The following is a 14,362-nucleotide window of genomic DNA, read 5'->3' as shown; positions in this document are numbered from 1 at the left end:
TGGAGGGATTACATTACTTTAATGTCAGCTTGTAGAACTGACAAAGAGATTAAATAATCTATTTGTTTTTGTACTACTGCCTGGGCAAACAGTAGAAGATGGCCCAAGTCCTTGGACTCCATGTGGGAGACCTAAAAGAAGCTCCTGGCTCCTTGTTTCAGATCTCCACAGCTCCAGCCATTGCAGCCATTTGGGGAGTGAACCAACGGATGGAAGACTTCTCTCTGTCTCTACCTCTTTCTGTAATTCTGTCTTTCAAATAAATAAAATAAATAAAATAAATATTTAAAAAAACTATATAATAAAATCAATAGATAAAGAAAAGGTATTTGATAAAATTTAACATCCCTCAAAGTTAGAAGATCCCACAAAAATAAATATAGAAGAAACATATTACAACAAAGGCTATATATGTATAACAAACTTGCAGCCTACATCATACTGACTTAAGAAAAGCTGAAGGCTTTCTCTTTAAAATCTAGAATATGACAAGAATGCCCACTTTCTCTTTTATTCCACATACTACTATAAGTGTTTTCCCGGACAAATGTTAAAGAGAAAAAAATAAATTGCATCCAAATTGGAATGGAGGAAGTCAAATGTCTCTGCTTACAAATTATATGATATTTTATTCAGAAAATGCCAAAGACTACTACAAAAAGATATGAGAACCAATAAGAACATTCAACAAGTTTGCAGGATATAAAGAAAACACAAAAGCATCAGAAGTATTATTATACTCTAATAGTAAACTATTGGAAAGAGAAATCAAGAAAGCAGCTTTACTTCATTTTCTAAAAATTTTTCTTTTAGGGGAAGGAAGCACAAACCAGTCCCCAGTACCACAAATTATGTAGTGGAGTTTCCAACATTTGGGGAAATCAAAGGAATTAGCACATCCAGAGTGCAATGGATCAGCCTTATCCTGGGAAAACCACCTCTGTGATTATGGTATTTCCACTGCCAGCTAAGGATGAGCAATCTTATTTCTATAGTCCCAAAATAAAACAAAACACACACCTAGGAATAAACTTAATCAAAAAATGTAAGATTATACAATAAAAACTATAAATCACTGGTGAAAGTATTTGAAGAGGACACAAAGAAATGAATAGGCTTCCATTGTTCATGGATTGAGACACATTATCATTTAAATGCATATACCTTATAATAAGATTTACATATTCACTGCAACTCCTATCAAAATGTGAATGACAATATTCACATACTAGAAAAAATACTACTAATATGTGTAGCCAAAACTGTCATGAACAGAACGAATAAAGCATGAGAAATTATATTATCTGATTTTAATACAAATCACAAAGCTATTAAAATAGCATCATATTTGGCATAAAAACATAGACTAATAGGACAGAACAGAGTCCCTAGAGGTAAACTCACATATTTACTTCCAAATGGTCTTTGACAAAGGTGCTAAGAATAGAGCTGAGGATACAAGATGGCTGAGAAGGATGACGTCACACCAACTGCAGCAGGGCTATTGTTTAAAAAAAAAAAAAATACAAAGAAATGGCTACATTTCCAAGATTCTGAGTGACAGAAATTTTTAGTGCATATGTAGCAAAATGAACAAAGACTCCATGGACAGTGATGAAATAGGACAGAGACAACGTTGGTGCCAGTCTCACAGGGCAGTCAGCTGCTGACTGTGAGTTGCCATCTTACCAAATCAAGGAAGGAAGAAGTTGCTGCCCACACCGTCACCTACAGCTTTTGTGTACAGAGAATTCCACAATCATCAACTATCTGTGTCTTCAATGTGGGGAGCTCACTGGGGTCTGAGTAACTGCTGGACTCTAAGAAGGGAAGCCACACTGCCCCTCTGGTCCCCAAAGCCACAGAACAGTGGATTCAACTATGAAAAGTCAAGCAACTGATTTCTACACCTCTGCTATCAGAATAAGTCAAGAGTCTAGGCAAATTTGGGGACAATGGACATTTCCCCTGTGTCCTGTAACTACAGAACTTCAGAAGTACACTAGCTCACTCTATGTGAGCTGGTGGGGAGGTGGTTCCCTTAGCTTCTGGAGGCTAGCACTGGTAACAGACTATTCAAAAATTCTTCCCTTCCCATCCTGGAATATCTAGGTAATGATCCCACTGTATGTTGCAACACCAGGACTGTAACAATCATTTCTCATTTCCTTAATCCACTGGAATCTACTCAGTGAAAATAAGGAAAACCTACACATATTTCACCTACCTGGACTCCTACCAGCCACAGCAAAATGGGACTGGAGCAGGATTCAATTTACATCCTCCAGTCCTAGGAGTAGAGCTGTTAGTGTTATAAGCCACAGCACAAACTTTTCTCTCCTAGAAAGACCTGATGTCACAGTCCTACAATCACAGCATTTGGTGCCACAGCATCACTCACATTTACCAGTGGAGCAAGGGGACAGCCTCCTATGTCTCCCTCAACATCTATAAAAAGGTCATGGCTATCACATTCCCCAACGTGATTGATACTGAACACCCTTTTGGCTGAAGACACACATGCAAGGAAATCCACAGTATACCATTGTGTCACTTGTAGTCACAGCTGACACTGATTAAAACAGAAGAAATCACTCAGGGGCGGCACATCTAGACTCACCTAGAACCAAAGCCAAAGAAACAAGGTAAATGGTACAATGCAATCCAATTAAACCATGAACTCTGAAAAAAAAACAAAAACAAAAAAAAAACTGCATAAATAGAAGGAACTATTATACCAAATGAGCAGATGTCAACATAGGGGCATATGAAAAATGAAGAAGTAAAGTAGTTTTATACCCCCAAAAGAAAGCAATAATTCTCCACAAATTGATCTTGATCTGAAAGAAATGTATGAATACCAGAAATAAATATCAAAATAATGATGATAAGGAAACTCTATGAATGAAAATATTACTAAGGAGAAAGCAGTCATTAAGAAGAATCAAAGAGAAATTTGGGGATGAAATCTCAATCAGTGAGACAAAAAAAAAAAAAAGAGATTGTATCATATTATTATACTATATTATATTATATTATATTAGCAGCAGAATAGACCAAGTTGAGGACAAAACTTTTGAAATAGTATAATCAGACATAAAGAGAAAAGAATTAAAATGAATTAAACAATCTACATGAAATCTGGGATAATGTTAAATGACCAAATATTTATAGTATAGGTATTCCTGTAGAAGGAAAGGTAAAAGGTGTTGACAATCTGCTAAATGAAATAATAATTGAAAAGGTCGTACGTCTTGAAAGAGACATGGGCATCCAGACACAGAAAGCTTGAAGGACCACAAGCTAACTCATCCAAAGAAAAGATCTTCTCCAAGGCATATTATACTCAGATTATCAAAAGTTGAGGACAAGGAGAGAATCCTAAAGACAGTAAAGGAAAAGTATCAAGTTACATATAAATACAACCACTCAGACTATCATTAGACTTCTCAGAAGAAACCCTATGGGCCAGAAGAGAGTGAATGATATATTCAATATCTTAAAAACAATTTCCAGGGCTGACACTGTGGCATAGCAGGTGAAGTTTTGCCTGCAGCACTAACATCCCAAATGAGTGCCAGTTAGAGTCTCAGATGCTACGCTTCTGATCCAGTTCTCTGCTATGGCCTAGGAAAGCAGTAGAAGATGGCCCAACCCCCTGGGACCCTGCACCCACATGAAAGACATGGAAGAAGCTCATGGCTCCTGGCCAGTTCTGATCATTGCAGCCATTTAGGGAGTGAACCAGGAGATGGAAAACTTCTCTCTTTAGACAAAATTTCCAACCAAGAATATTATATCCAGTGAAGCTATCCTTTAGAAGTGAAGGAAAAACAGGTGTTTTCCAGATAAGCAAAAACAGAGAATCCAGCATCACCAGAGCAGCCTTACAAGACATTCTGAAAGGCATCCTGCATTAGAAGTCAACATGAAGACACATGACATCACGAAGTTCACTAACAGAGCAAGTGGAATCAATATCAAGTCAATAAAATGACAAAAATTAGTTCTTGTCTATCAATACTAACCTAATTATAAATGGATTAATTTAAACAGCCAAAAGACTTAGTTTTCCTCAATAAATTAAAAAATCCAAGACCTTACTCTATACTGCCTACAAGGAACTCACATCACAAATATATGCATAGTCTGAAAGTGAAGGACTAGAAAAAGATATTCCAGGAAATGGGAACCAAAAATGATCAGGAATAACTGTCCTCATGTCAGATAAAAGACTTTAAATCAAAAACTGTAAAGATAAAAAGGATATTATATTTTGATAAAAGGTTTGATTCAACAAGAAGATACAATAATCAAAAATGTTCAAGATCACTAGCAATCATGGAAATGCAAATCAAAACCAAAATGAGGTTTCACCTCACCCCGGTTAGAATGGCTCACATTCAGAAATCTAACAACAATAGATGCTGGAGAGGATGTGAGGGAAAAGGGACACTAACCCACTGTTGGTGGGAATGCAAACTGGTTAAGCCACTATGGAAGTCAGTCTGGAGATTCCTCAGAAACCTGAATATAACCCTACCATACAACCTAGCCATCCCACTCCTTGGAATTTACCCAAAGGAAATTAAATTGGCAAACAAAAAAGCTGTCTGCACATTAATGTTTATTGCAGCTCCATTCACAATAGCTAAGACCTGGAACCAACCCAAATGCCCATCAACAGTAGACTGGATAAAGAAATTATGGGACATGTACTCCATAGAATACTATACAGCAGTCAAAAACAATGAAATCCAGTCATTTGCAACAAGATGGAGGAATCTGGAAAACATTATCCTGAGTGAATGAAGCCAGTCCCAAAGGGACAAATATCATATGCTCTCCCTGATTGGCGACAACTAACTGAGCACCAAAGGGGAAACCTGTTGAAGTGAAATTGACACTGAGAAACAGTGACTTGATCAGCTCTTGTCCTGACTGTTGATGTACAATGTAATACTTTATCCATTTTAGTATTTTTTTGTGTTTTGTTCTAGTACTATTGGTTGAACTCTGTGATTAACACACAATTATTCTTAGGTGTTTAAATTTTAACTGAAAAGTGATGCCTGTTAAATATAAGAGTGGGAATAAGAGAGGGAGGAGATGTACAATTTGGGACATGCTCAATCAGACTTGCCCCAAATGGTAGAGTTAGAAATGTGCCAGGGGATTCCAATACAAACCCATCAAGGTGGTATGTACCAATGCCATCTCACTAGTCCCAGTGATCAATTTCTGTTCACAGTTGACCACACTAATAGGTCTAAGAGTCAAAGGGATCACATAAACAAGACTAGTGTCTAATACTAACTGATAGAATTAAAAAAGGAGAGAACAATCCATCATGGGAAGTGGGATACACAGCAGACCCATAGAATGGCAGATGTCCTAAACAGCACTCTGGCCTCAGAATCAGCCCTTAAAGCATTCGGATCTGGCTAAAGAGCCCATGAGAGTACTTTAGGCATGGAAAGCCAAGACACTCAGGAGAAAAAAAAAAAAGAAGAAGAAAACCTAAATGAAAGATCTCTGCAAGTGAGATCCCAGTGGAAAGAACGGGCCATCAAAGAAGGAGGTACCTTTCTCTGAAGGGAGGAGAGAACTTCCACTTTGACTATGACCCTGTCGGAATAAGATAAAATTAGGCGAACGCAAAAGGCTTCCATAGCCTTAGCAACTCATGACTAGAGCCAGGGAGATTACTGACGCCATAAACAAGAGTGTCAATTTGTTAAGTCAACAACAGGAGTCACTGTGTACTTACTTCCCATGTGGGATCTGTCCCTAATGTGTTGTCCAATGTGAAGTAATGCTATAACTAGTACTGAAACAGTATTTTACACTTTGTGTTTCTGTGTGGGTGCAAACTGATGAAATCTTTACTTAATATATACTAAATCGATCTTCTGTATATAAAGATAATAGAAAATAAATCTTGATGTGAATGCAATGGGAGAGGGAGAGGGAAATGGGAGGGGTGCAAGTGGGAGGGAAATTATGGGGGGCGGGAAGCCATTGTAATCCACGAACTTTACTTTGGAAATTTATATTTACTAAATAAAAAAAGAATGAATTTAAAAAAAAACAATAATCATAAATATATATGCAACCAACATAAACCTACCAGGAAATATACAGCAAATACTATTAGATCTGAAAGGAGAGATGGACTCAAAAATAGTGGGCGAGTTCAACGATACACTCCTATTAATAGACAGATCATCCAGACAGAAAATCAATAAGGATACATCAGAGTTGATACATAGTATCGAGCAAATGGACCTTACTCACATTTTGAGGACATTTCACCCAGCAGCTACAGAATACACATTATTCTCATCAGCACATGGAATATTTTCTAGAGTAGACTATATATTAGACCACAAATCAAGTCTAATGTAAAAAGATTGAAGTTATACCATGTATCACCTCAGATAACAAGGGAAAATAAAAGTAGAAATCCACAATTTCAATCATAATACCTGATTTCAAAACATACTACAAAGCAATAATAATTAGAACAACATAATATTAGCATAAAAACTGACATACAATGGAATATACAATAGAACAGAATAAAGAGCCTACAATTAATTCACATACATACAGAAGACTGAGTTTTAACAGAAGTACTTGGATAATACATTGAAATAGGATAATTCTTCAATAAATGGTGTTGGGAAAGCAGTGTATAAATGTAGAGGAATGAGAGTAGATCCATACCTCTAACCATATACAAAAATCAACACAAGATGGATCAAAAATCTCTATTTAAGACATGATACTATGAAATTCCTGGAAGAAAATATAAAGGAAACAATCCAAGATATTTGTACAGGGGATGACTTCTTGTACAAGAGCCCCAAAGTACAGGTAACAAAAGCAAAACTAAACACATGGGAATATATCAAACTCAGAAACTTCTTCACAGCAAAAGAAATGTTCATTAGAGTGAAGAGATACCTAACATAATGGGAATAAATATTTGTGAATGACCTATGCAACAAAGGATCAATATCCAGAATATATCACTAATTTAAAAAATTCAACAATAAAACAAACAATCCAGTTAAGAACAACACATTTATGGAAAAATGCTCAACATTACTAGACATCAGGGAAATGCAAATCAAAATTGCAATGTGATATCACATCGGCACTCTCAGAATGGCTATTATCCAAAAGATAGAGAATAACAAATGTTGGAGAGGCTGTAGAGAAATGGGAACACATATACATTGTTGGCGGGAATATGAATTAATGCAGTCATTGTGGAAAATAGTGTGGCAAATTCTTTTAAAACTAGAAATAGTCTTGCCATATGATACAGCAATATCACTTCTGGGTACATATTCAAAATACATGAACATGTTGTTTCAAAGAGATACCCACACCACTATGTTCACAGCAGCAGTGTTCACACTAGCCAAAATATGGAATCAACCAAGGTGTCCATCATCAGATGAATGGATAGAGATAATGTGCACACACACACACACACACACACACCCCAATATACACATACAACAGAATATTATCCAGATATAAAAAATGAAATTCCACCATTTGCAGGAAAATAGATGCAACTGGACAATATCATGTTGAATGAAATAAGCCCAACATGGCAAGACAAATTCTGCATCTTCTCCTTTACATGTGAGAGCTAAAATTAGAAAAATAAAACTGTAAAAAAGAAAAATATTTTGTTTCAAAACACATTACACAGATATTGTAACTCAAACAGCATGGTACTGACATAAAAATGTTCACACAGACAAATAAAACAGAATAGAGAGCCCCAGAATGAATATTTACACCTTTAGCCAATGGATACTTGACAAATGTATCAAGCACATCAACTGGAGAAACTATTCTTTTCAATAAATTGTGTTGGGAAAACTGAATATTCAGCAGAAAAACAGAACTTGACTCCTAATTCTCACCCTACAAATGATGCTTTCATCTCATAAGACATAAAATCATGCTAAATTTAGCTAATGCCAATTGAATGTCAGAGATGATAAATTATAATATTTCAAGTGTGGAATATTAGCAGAAAGTTTAATCTCAGTAATATATAATGCCACAATGCATTCTATTTACCAATTAGTTTTGTCCAAATATTTATCCTTAAATTGAAATCTTCAGAAATTCAAAGTTAAGTAGTTGGAATTATCTAGATTAAATAATTTCTTTATAAAACTAAATGTTAACACTGAGATTTATTAAATTAGTACACATTGTCAAAGAAATATTATGGAAAATTCTAGAACAATTATATTAGTAGCACTAACCACAGTTTTACACTTTCCAGGAAAAGTAAAATATCTTAATCTGTTATTAGAGAATTATGCATATGGTTTTTGTTGAAGAATTTCCTTATGACCAGGTGGTCACAGTTGAAAAATATTTAAACTGTGAAATCTCATTATATATCTCATTTTCTTGCATTCTAAAAAGCATATGTGTAATAAATACCTAATGCATCCTTTATTTGTACCACTGGTAATATGTTTATTTTGTTGCCTTTGCCTTTGTTCTGTTTTAAGATATAAAATAAATTAGAATACAAAATTGTTTGGGAGCAACTTATTTGGAAACCAGTGCACTATTTCATACAGAATTACATAAAAAATTAGACTGTTTCATGCTGATAGGAGTCATGATCCTATAAAAGGAAATGTCCACTTAAAACTCCAAGATTAATTTTATTTATTCAAATTGTAATTAAAAATAATCAATTCACAGTGTGGCGGGTTTATTACATATTTTTTTATAGTTCCAAGTACTGCTTATTAAGTACTTCACTTTGTAATACCATTTAAAATTCTTAAGTTAGATATATATACTGTTGCTTTGTATTAAACTATGTTGGCATTTTAAAAATATAATTTTAGGTTAGGATTTAATTAATATAAATTATAGCTAAGAAAAATCCAGTTGTAATTCCTATAAGATAAAAATGAACACAAAAGCAAACTCCAGCATTTTATTTCATTTCTTCTGTGTGCTCCATGATGAAGCAATTATGCAATCAGTAATTAATCACTTCTCACCAACAATGAGGGTATTTTAATTTTGGAAAATAATGCATTCTGCTAAAATGGTTGGATAATAGCCAACTGAGCTTAGCACAAACAGAATAAGGAAAAGAGGCAATGAAAATAAGTTGTGATCCTCTGGAAAAGCAAGACAAAGTACATTAAAATGCAAATCTGCAAATCAGTGTGTGTGATTCCTGAATACACAGTAAAATGGAAATAATTTTGCTAAAATACATTTTACTTGGGTTTCCACAAGGATGGTCTCCTTTTTTTTTTGGTATGGTTTATTTATGGATTGCCTAATAACTTCATATCAAAAATATTTAAGAGAAAAACTATTATAGGCTAGAAGAAAATAAAACTATGTGGATAAAATTAAATGGATTATGTTTATAGTGAATGTTGTACCAACTCATCACTGCATCTGGAAAAGCAATTTTCTATGTACCAGAGAAAAGTCGCTTCATTTAACTGGTTGCTATCCCATTTTAGAAAGAGCCAGGAATCAAAAAATTAACATGGGAATCCTCTTTAAAACTCGTTTACTCGTCTACTTGTTGTCTTGTATAAATTAATAATCCCCTCCAAATTTTAAGAAATACCCCATGGTGTTTCTGCTTGGCTCAAGAGTAGTCACTCGTAGGCTCAGCCTTAGAAGAAAGACAGATAGTAGATAAATTATAGGTAGATACATAGGTAGGTTTCCTCACCTACTACTATCTCTCCTCTCATTAGATACATTTTTGTCTACCATTTTTCATTAGTGTAACTGCTTTGATTTTCATAATTAGTATATGCTTCTTTGTATTTTATAGATTTTCTTGTTTTCCATCTCAATTAGATTATTAATGAGCAAGGATAATTTTTTATGCTTCCTTATATCCTGAATGTTATATATAACTGCAATCATGTTCAGAGAAGTAGACAACATTACAATTTCATAAGAATAATCAAATTTCATAGACCCCATTGTTAAAGTAAAAATATAGAATTCAGGAGCCAGCATTGCAGTGTAGTAGGTTAGTCCTCTGCCTGCAATGCCAGCATCCCATATGGACGCTGGTTTGAGTCCCAGCTGCTCTAATTTCAATCCAACTCCCTGCTAATGGTCTGGGAAAATAGCAGAGAATGGCCCCTGAACACAGGAGGGAGACCAAGCTCCTGACTTAAGCCTGCCTCAGCCCCAGCTGTTCTAGCCATTTGGGGAGTAAGCCATTTGGGGAGTAAACAAACTCTCTCTCTCTCTCTCTAACACTGATAAAATAAAATCTGTAACAAAATAACATCTTTAAAAATTACAGCATTCAGCAAATACATTAAATGCAAAAAAGCAATTATTTTGATAACTCCAACTAAGCTCAGACATATATTCATTTTTCTATCAATGTAATTAAATACTGGCTTTCTCCTCCAGAAAGTTTGGAGCTAGAGAGAGAAGGAAGAATTGATAGTGAGACAAGTAGAGTCAAATGTTACAATCAGTGGTGTTATAATGCTGTAAAGAATTAAAAAACAATGTGAATTTGAAAAATATTTTGAATAAATATGCAAACAGTACTTGATCATGATCTAAGAAGCATCTGGAGTGCATGTTGTAAGGGATAAGTCCAATGTGTCCCACTATCAAGGTAATTTAGTTTAAACTAGGGGAAGAACCGATAAGTCACCATCAAACTATAACCTCTGCACCAACATTTGGCAACTATGAGCCTTGCTTCAACTATGACTGATAAATGTCACTGATCTCTAGATTCACCAAAGGAAATAAAAGTATCTTTATAAATGAGAAAAGAACATGAGATTGTGCTAGGCTATAACTGAATCTGAAATTCCAATAATTTGTATTATATTTCATCATTTAATTGCTGGAGTCCTCTTTTCACTTTCATTTATGTGGACTTCTTTTCATTCCAAAAGAAATATAATCTAAGATATTTTTCCCATTTGCAAATTGATGGACATATACATAAGCATACACATGGGAAAACTAGGCACAATGTAGAAACATTTTCTCAAATACAGCAAGCAAAGGTAACTGTATTTTAAACACTCAATAAACTTTTTAATATTAAATTTTACTTTTTAAAAATTTGTTTATCTCAAAGGCAGAATGCCATGAATACACACACACACACAGACACACACATAAACACAGTAAGATCTTCATCCACTAATTTATTCCCAAATGCCCACAGCAGTCAAAGGTGGGGATAAACTGAAATCAGGATCCAAAAAGTACATCCAGGTCTCCCTCATGGATGGCAGGACTCCAAGGACCAGGCCGTTATCTGCTGCCTTCCACAATAAGCATTGGTAAGAAGCTGGATCAGAAGTGGAGATGGGACTCAGTCTTGGGTATTCTGATATGGGATGCAGGCATCCCCAGCAGCACCACAACAACCCCCGACTCAGTTAAGTTTTGAAAGATTAAGAGTGTCAGAGTACAGCTCCTCCAGTGTTGATTCTAATGGCTTCTTCTAGCCAGCAACACTTCCGATCTCATCATGGTTGGCATCTTCGGTAAAGAAGTCTATTTTAAGCTGTCAGATTCTGATAAGATTCAACACCAGTGTGAGAACAGTGACGCTGAGTTTCCTGAGTTACGACCCAAGAGAAAATGAAGAATATTTTGACTTTGTATTACCCACATTGTTGACAAATGTATCCGTGAAAATGAAAAATTAAAACTAGATCAGTATTTTTTTTGACAGGCAGAGTTAGAGAGAGACACAGAGAGAAAGGTCTTCCTTTCCGTTGGTTCACCCCCCAAATGGCTGCTGAGGCCGGTGCGCTGCACCGATCCGAAGCCAGGAGCCAGGTGCTTCCTCTTGGTCTCCCATGTGGGTGCAGGGCCCAAGGACCTGGGCCATCCTCCACTGCCTTAATGGGCCACATCAGAGAGCTGGACTGGAAAAGGAGCAACCGGGGCAGAATCCGGCACCCCAAACAAGACTAGAACCTGGGGTGCCAGCACCACAGGCAGAGGATTAGCCTAGTGAGCCACAGTGCTGGCCTAGATCAGTATTAAGTAATGTTTGAATTGTGGCTGGAGCTACAGAGAAAGTATTAAATGGGAATATGCTGATTTTGGTAAAACATCAAGTGGAGTCCTCTCATCCTTTAGTCAGCAAACATAAGGAGTCTATTCACTTGTGATGTCACCAAATAATCAGTCTCAATATTTACCTGTGACAAGTTAGGAGATTGTGGGAAGACATCCCTTCTTAAAGAAAATGCCCCCTGAAAAGCAGTTTACCAGTGCTTTCATAGCAAGGGTTAGAGGTATATCAAAAATGTAGTGATGGTAGGGCATTGTGATGAACCAAGTTAAGCCACCAATGGGGACACCCACATTCCACATAAGAGGGCTTGGTTTGTATCCTGGCTACCCTGCCTGCAATACAGCTTCTTGCTCATGTAGCTGGGAAGCAGTAATTGTTGCTCCAAGTATTTGGATTCCTGCCACCTATGTGGGAGACCTGGATAGAGTTCCTGGCTCCTGGCTCTTGGTTTCAACCTGGCCCAGCACTGGCTGTTGTAAGCATTTGTGATGTAAATCACTGGATATGAGATTACCTCTTTCTCTCCCTTCCTCTTCCTCTCCCTCCCTCCCTCCCTTCCTCCTTCCCTCCCCCTTTTTTCTGTCTTTAAATAAATATATATTTTTTAAACATTATGTAGCAAATGGGAGGTAAAAGCACCCTGTTGCTGACACCTGTAAGTCGCATTTTTTTTTTTTTTATACATTGGATGATCAGAAAATGGCAGTACTCTTGTCTGGGTGGAGAATTTAGTATTATAAAGAAAGCTTGGCTTATGTCACAAAGATCTCACTCAAACTGGTTTCTTAGGGCTTTAAATGTTCCTTGCTCACAGTGGTATGATCTCCCTTAGAGAGAAATGTAGCAAGACAAATTGCTTTTGTTCCTAAATCCCTTCTTTGTTTTACATTTTTACATATTTCTCTTAATTCTTTTTTTTTTTTTTTTTTTTTTTTTGGACAGGCAGAGTTAGACAGTGAGAGAGAGACAGAGAGAAAGGTCTTCCTTCCGTTGGTTCGCCCCCTAAATGGCTGCTGAGGCCGGCGTTACGCTGATCCAAAGCCAGGAGCCAGGTACTTCCTCCTGGTCTTCCATGTGGGTGCAGGGTCCAAGCACTTGGGCCATCCTCCACTGCTTTCCCAGGCCATAGCATGTGGGGAGCAAGCCGGACTAGACTGAGTTACTGGAATTAAGACTTATTCTATGCATCTGCTCTCCCACAATGTGGCGTTGGGAGAGAAGTAAACAGCTTCCGCACAGCTGCCTCCAGTTCAACTGATAAACTGTAGGACTTGCTCCTGATTGGAGGAGAGCAGCGTACTCGGCGTGTGGGCAGCCGAGTTGGGATTGGCGGAGGAGGACTATAAAGGAGGAGAGAGACGGCATGCACCAGGAACATCTATGGGGAACATCTAAGGGAACCCGTGCAGCCCCCGAGAGAACCGGCCGGCGGTGTGCCGCTCCCCTGCGGAAGTGGGGAAAGCGGCCAGGGGGAACCGCCCTTCCACGGAGGTGGAAGGGATAGTAGCCAACCCGGGAAGAACCAGCAGCAAACCCGGGGAGGGCCGAGCAGACGAAAGAACAGCGCAGGGTTTAGTGTCGTTCCTCCACGAAGAGGGGGAGCGACAATAGCAGAGAGCTGGAGTGGAAGAAGAGCAACCAGGACAGAACCAGCTCCCCAACCAGGACTAGAATCCGGAGTGCCCGCTCCGCAGGCGGAGGATTAGCCTAGTGAGCCCTGATGCTGGCCTTTCTTAATTCTTTTCAAAGCTGTTTGTAACTGTTTTTCATTCATTCAAAGAATTTTTGAAGACAACTGTATGCCATCCCCTATTGACAGCTGCTCTCATAGATCTTGATGCTCTGCCTAGTTCAAATTTCATTCCTGATTGAAATTTCTAAATTGTTTTCACAGTTAAATGCATACAATAGCAGTTTTGTTTTTCATATAGCTATTTAGTCTGTGCTTGGAGCAAGCATAGAAACAGGACCAGAAGTTAGAAAAGGGAAGTCCTCTCCGGATGTCCCCAGAATTGTCAGATCTGTTGACTCCCATGGCTAAAGTGAGACTCTGAATCTTTGATTATTTTCCTACCTCCTTGACTGAGCAGCGACACCCCATATCATTTTCTCTTTCCTTTGAACTGAAATTTGTATACCTGATTCTCAAACCTTCAGATCTGGACTGAATTATAGCACCAGCTTTCAGTTGGCAGATTTTAAGACTTCTTGGCTTCCATGGTCATGACAGCCGATTCTTCATATTAAATC

General features: G+C 37.3%; 1 non-coding gene and 1 pseudogene across 1 annotated transcript; one reads left to right on the top strand and one right to left on the bottom strand.

Annotated features, from left to right (window-relative positions):
* Positions 1-14,362, top strand: part of LOC149128037 (peptidyl-prolyl cis-trans isomerase FKBP1C-like) — a 48,195-nt pseudogene that overhangs the window by 7,631 nt on the left and 26,202 nt on the right.
* On the bottom strand, positions 812-975 carry LOC127490477 (U1 spliceosomal RNA). The gene has a single exon (XR_007918424.1). It is a non-coding gene; the product is annotated as a U1 spliceosomal RNA (small nuclear RNA).

Source organism: Oryctolagus cuniculus, chromosome 2, assembly GCF_051225735.1.
Source record: "Oryctolagus cuniculus isolate XC-2025 breed Fujian yellow rabbit chromosome 2, ASM5122573v1, whole genome shotgun sequence".
Classification (NCBI taxonomy): Eukaryota; Metazoa; Chordata; class Mammalia; order Lagomorpha; family Leporidae; genus Oryctolagus; species Oryctolagus cuniculus.
Note: the sequence above shows the minus strand (reverse complement) of the source record. Positions and strands in the feature narration are given on the sequence as shown.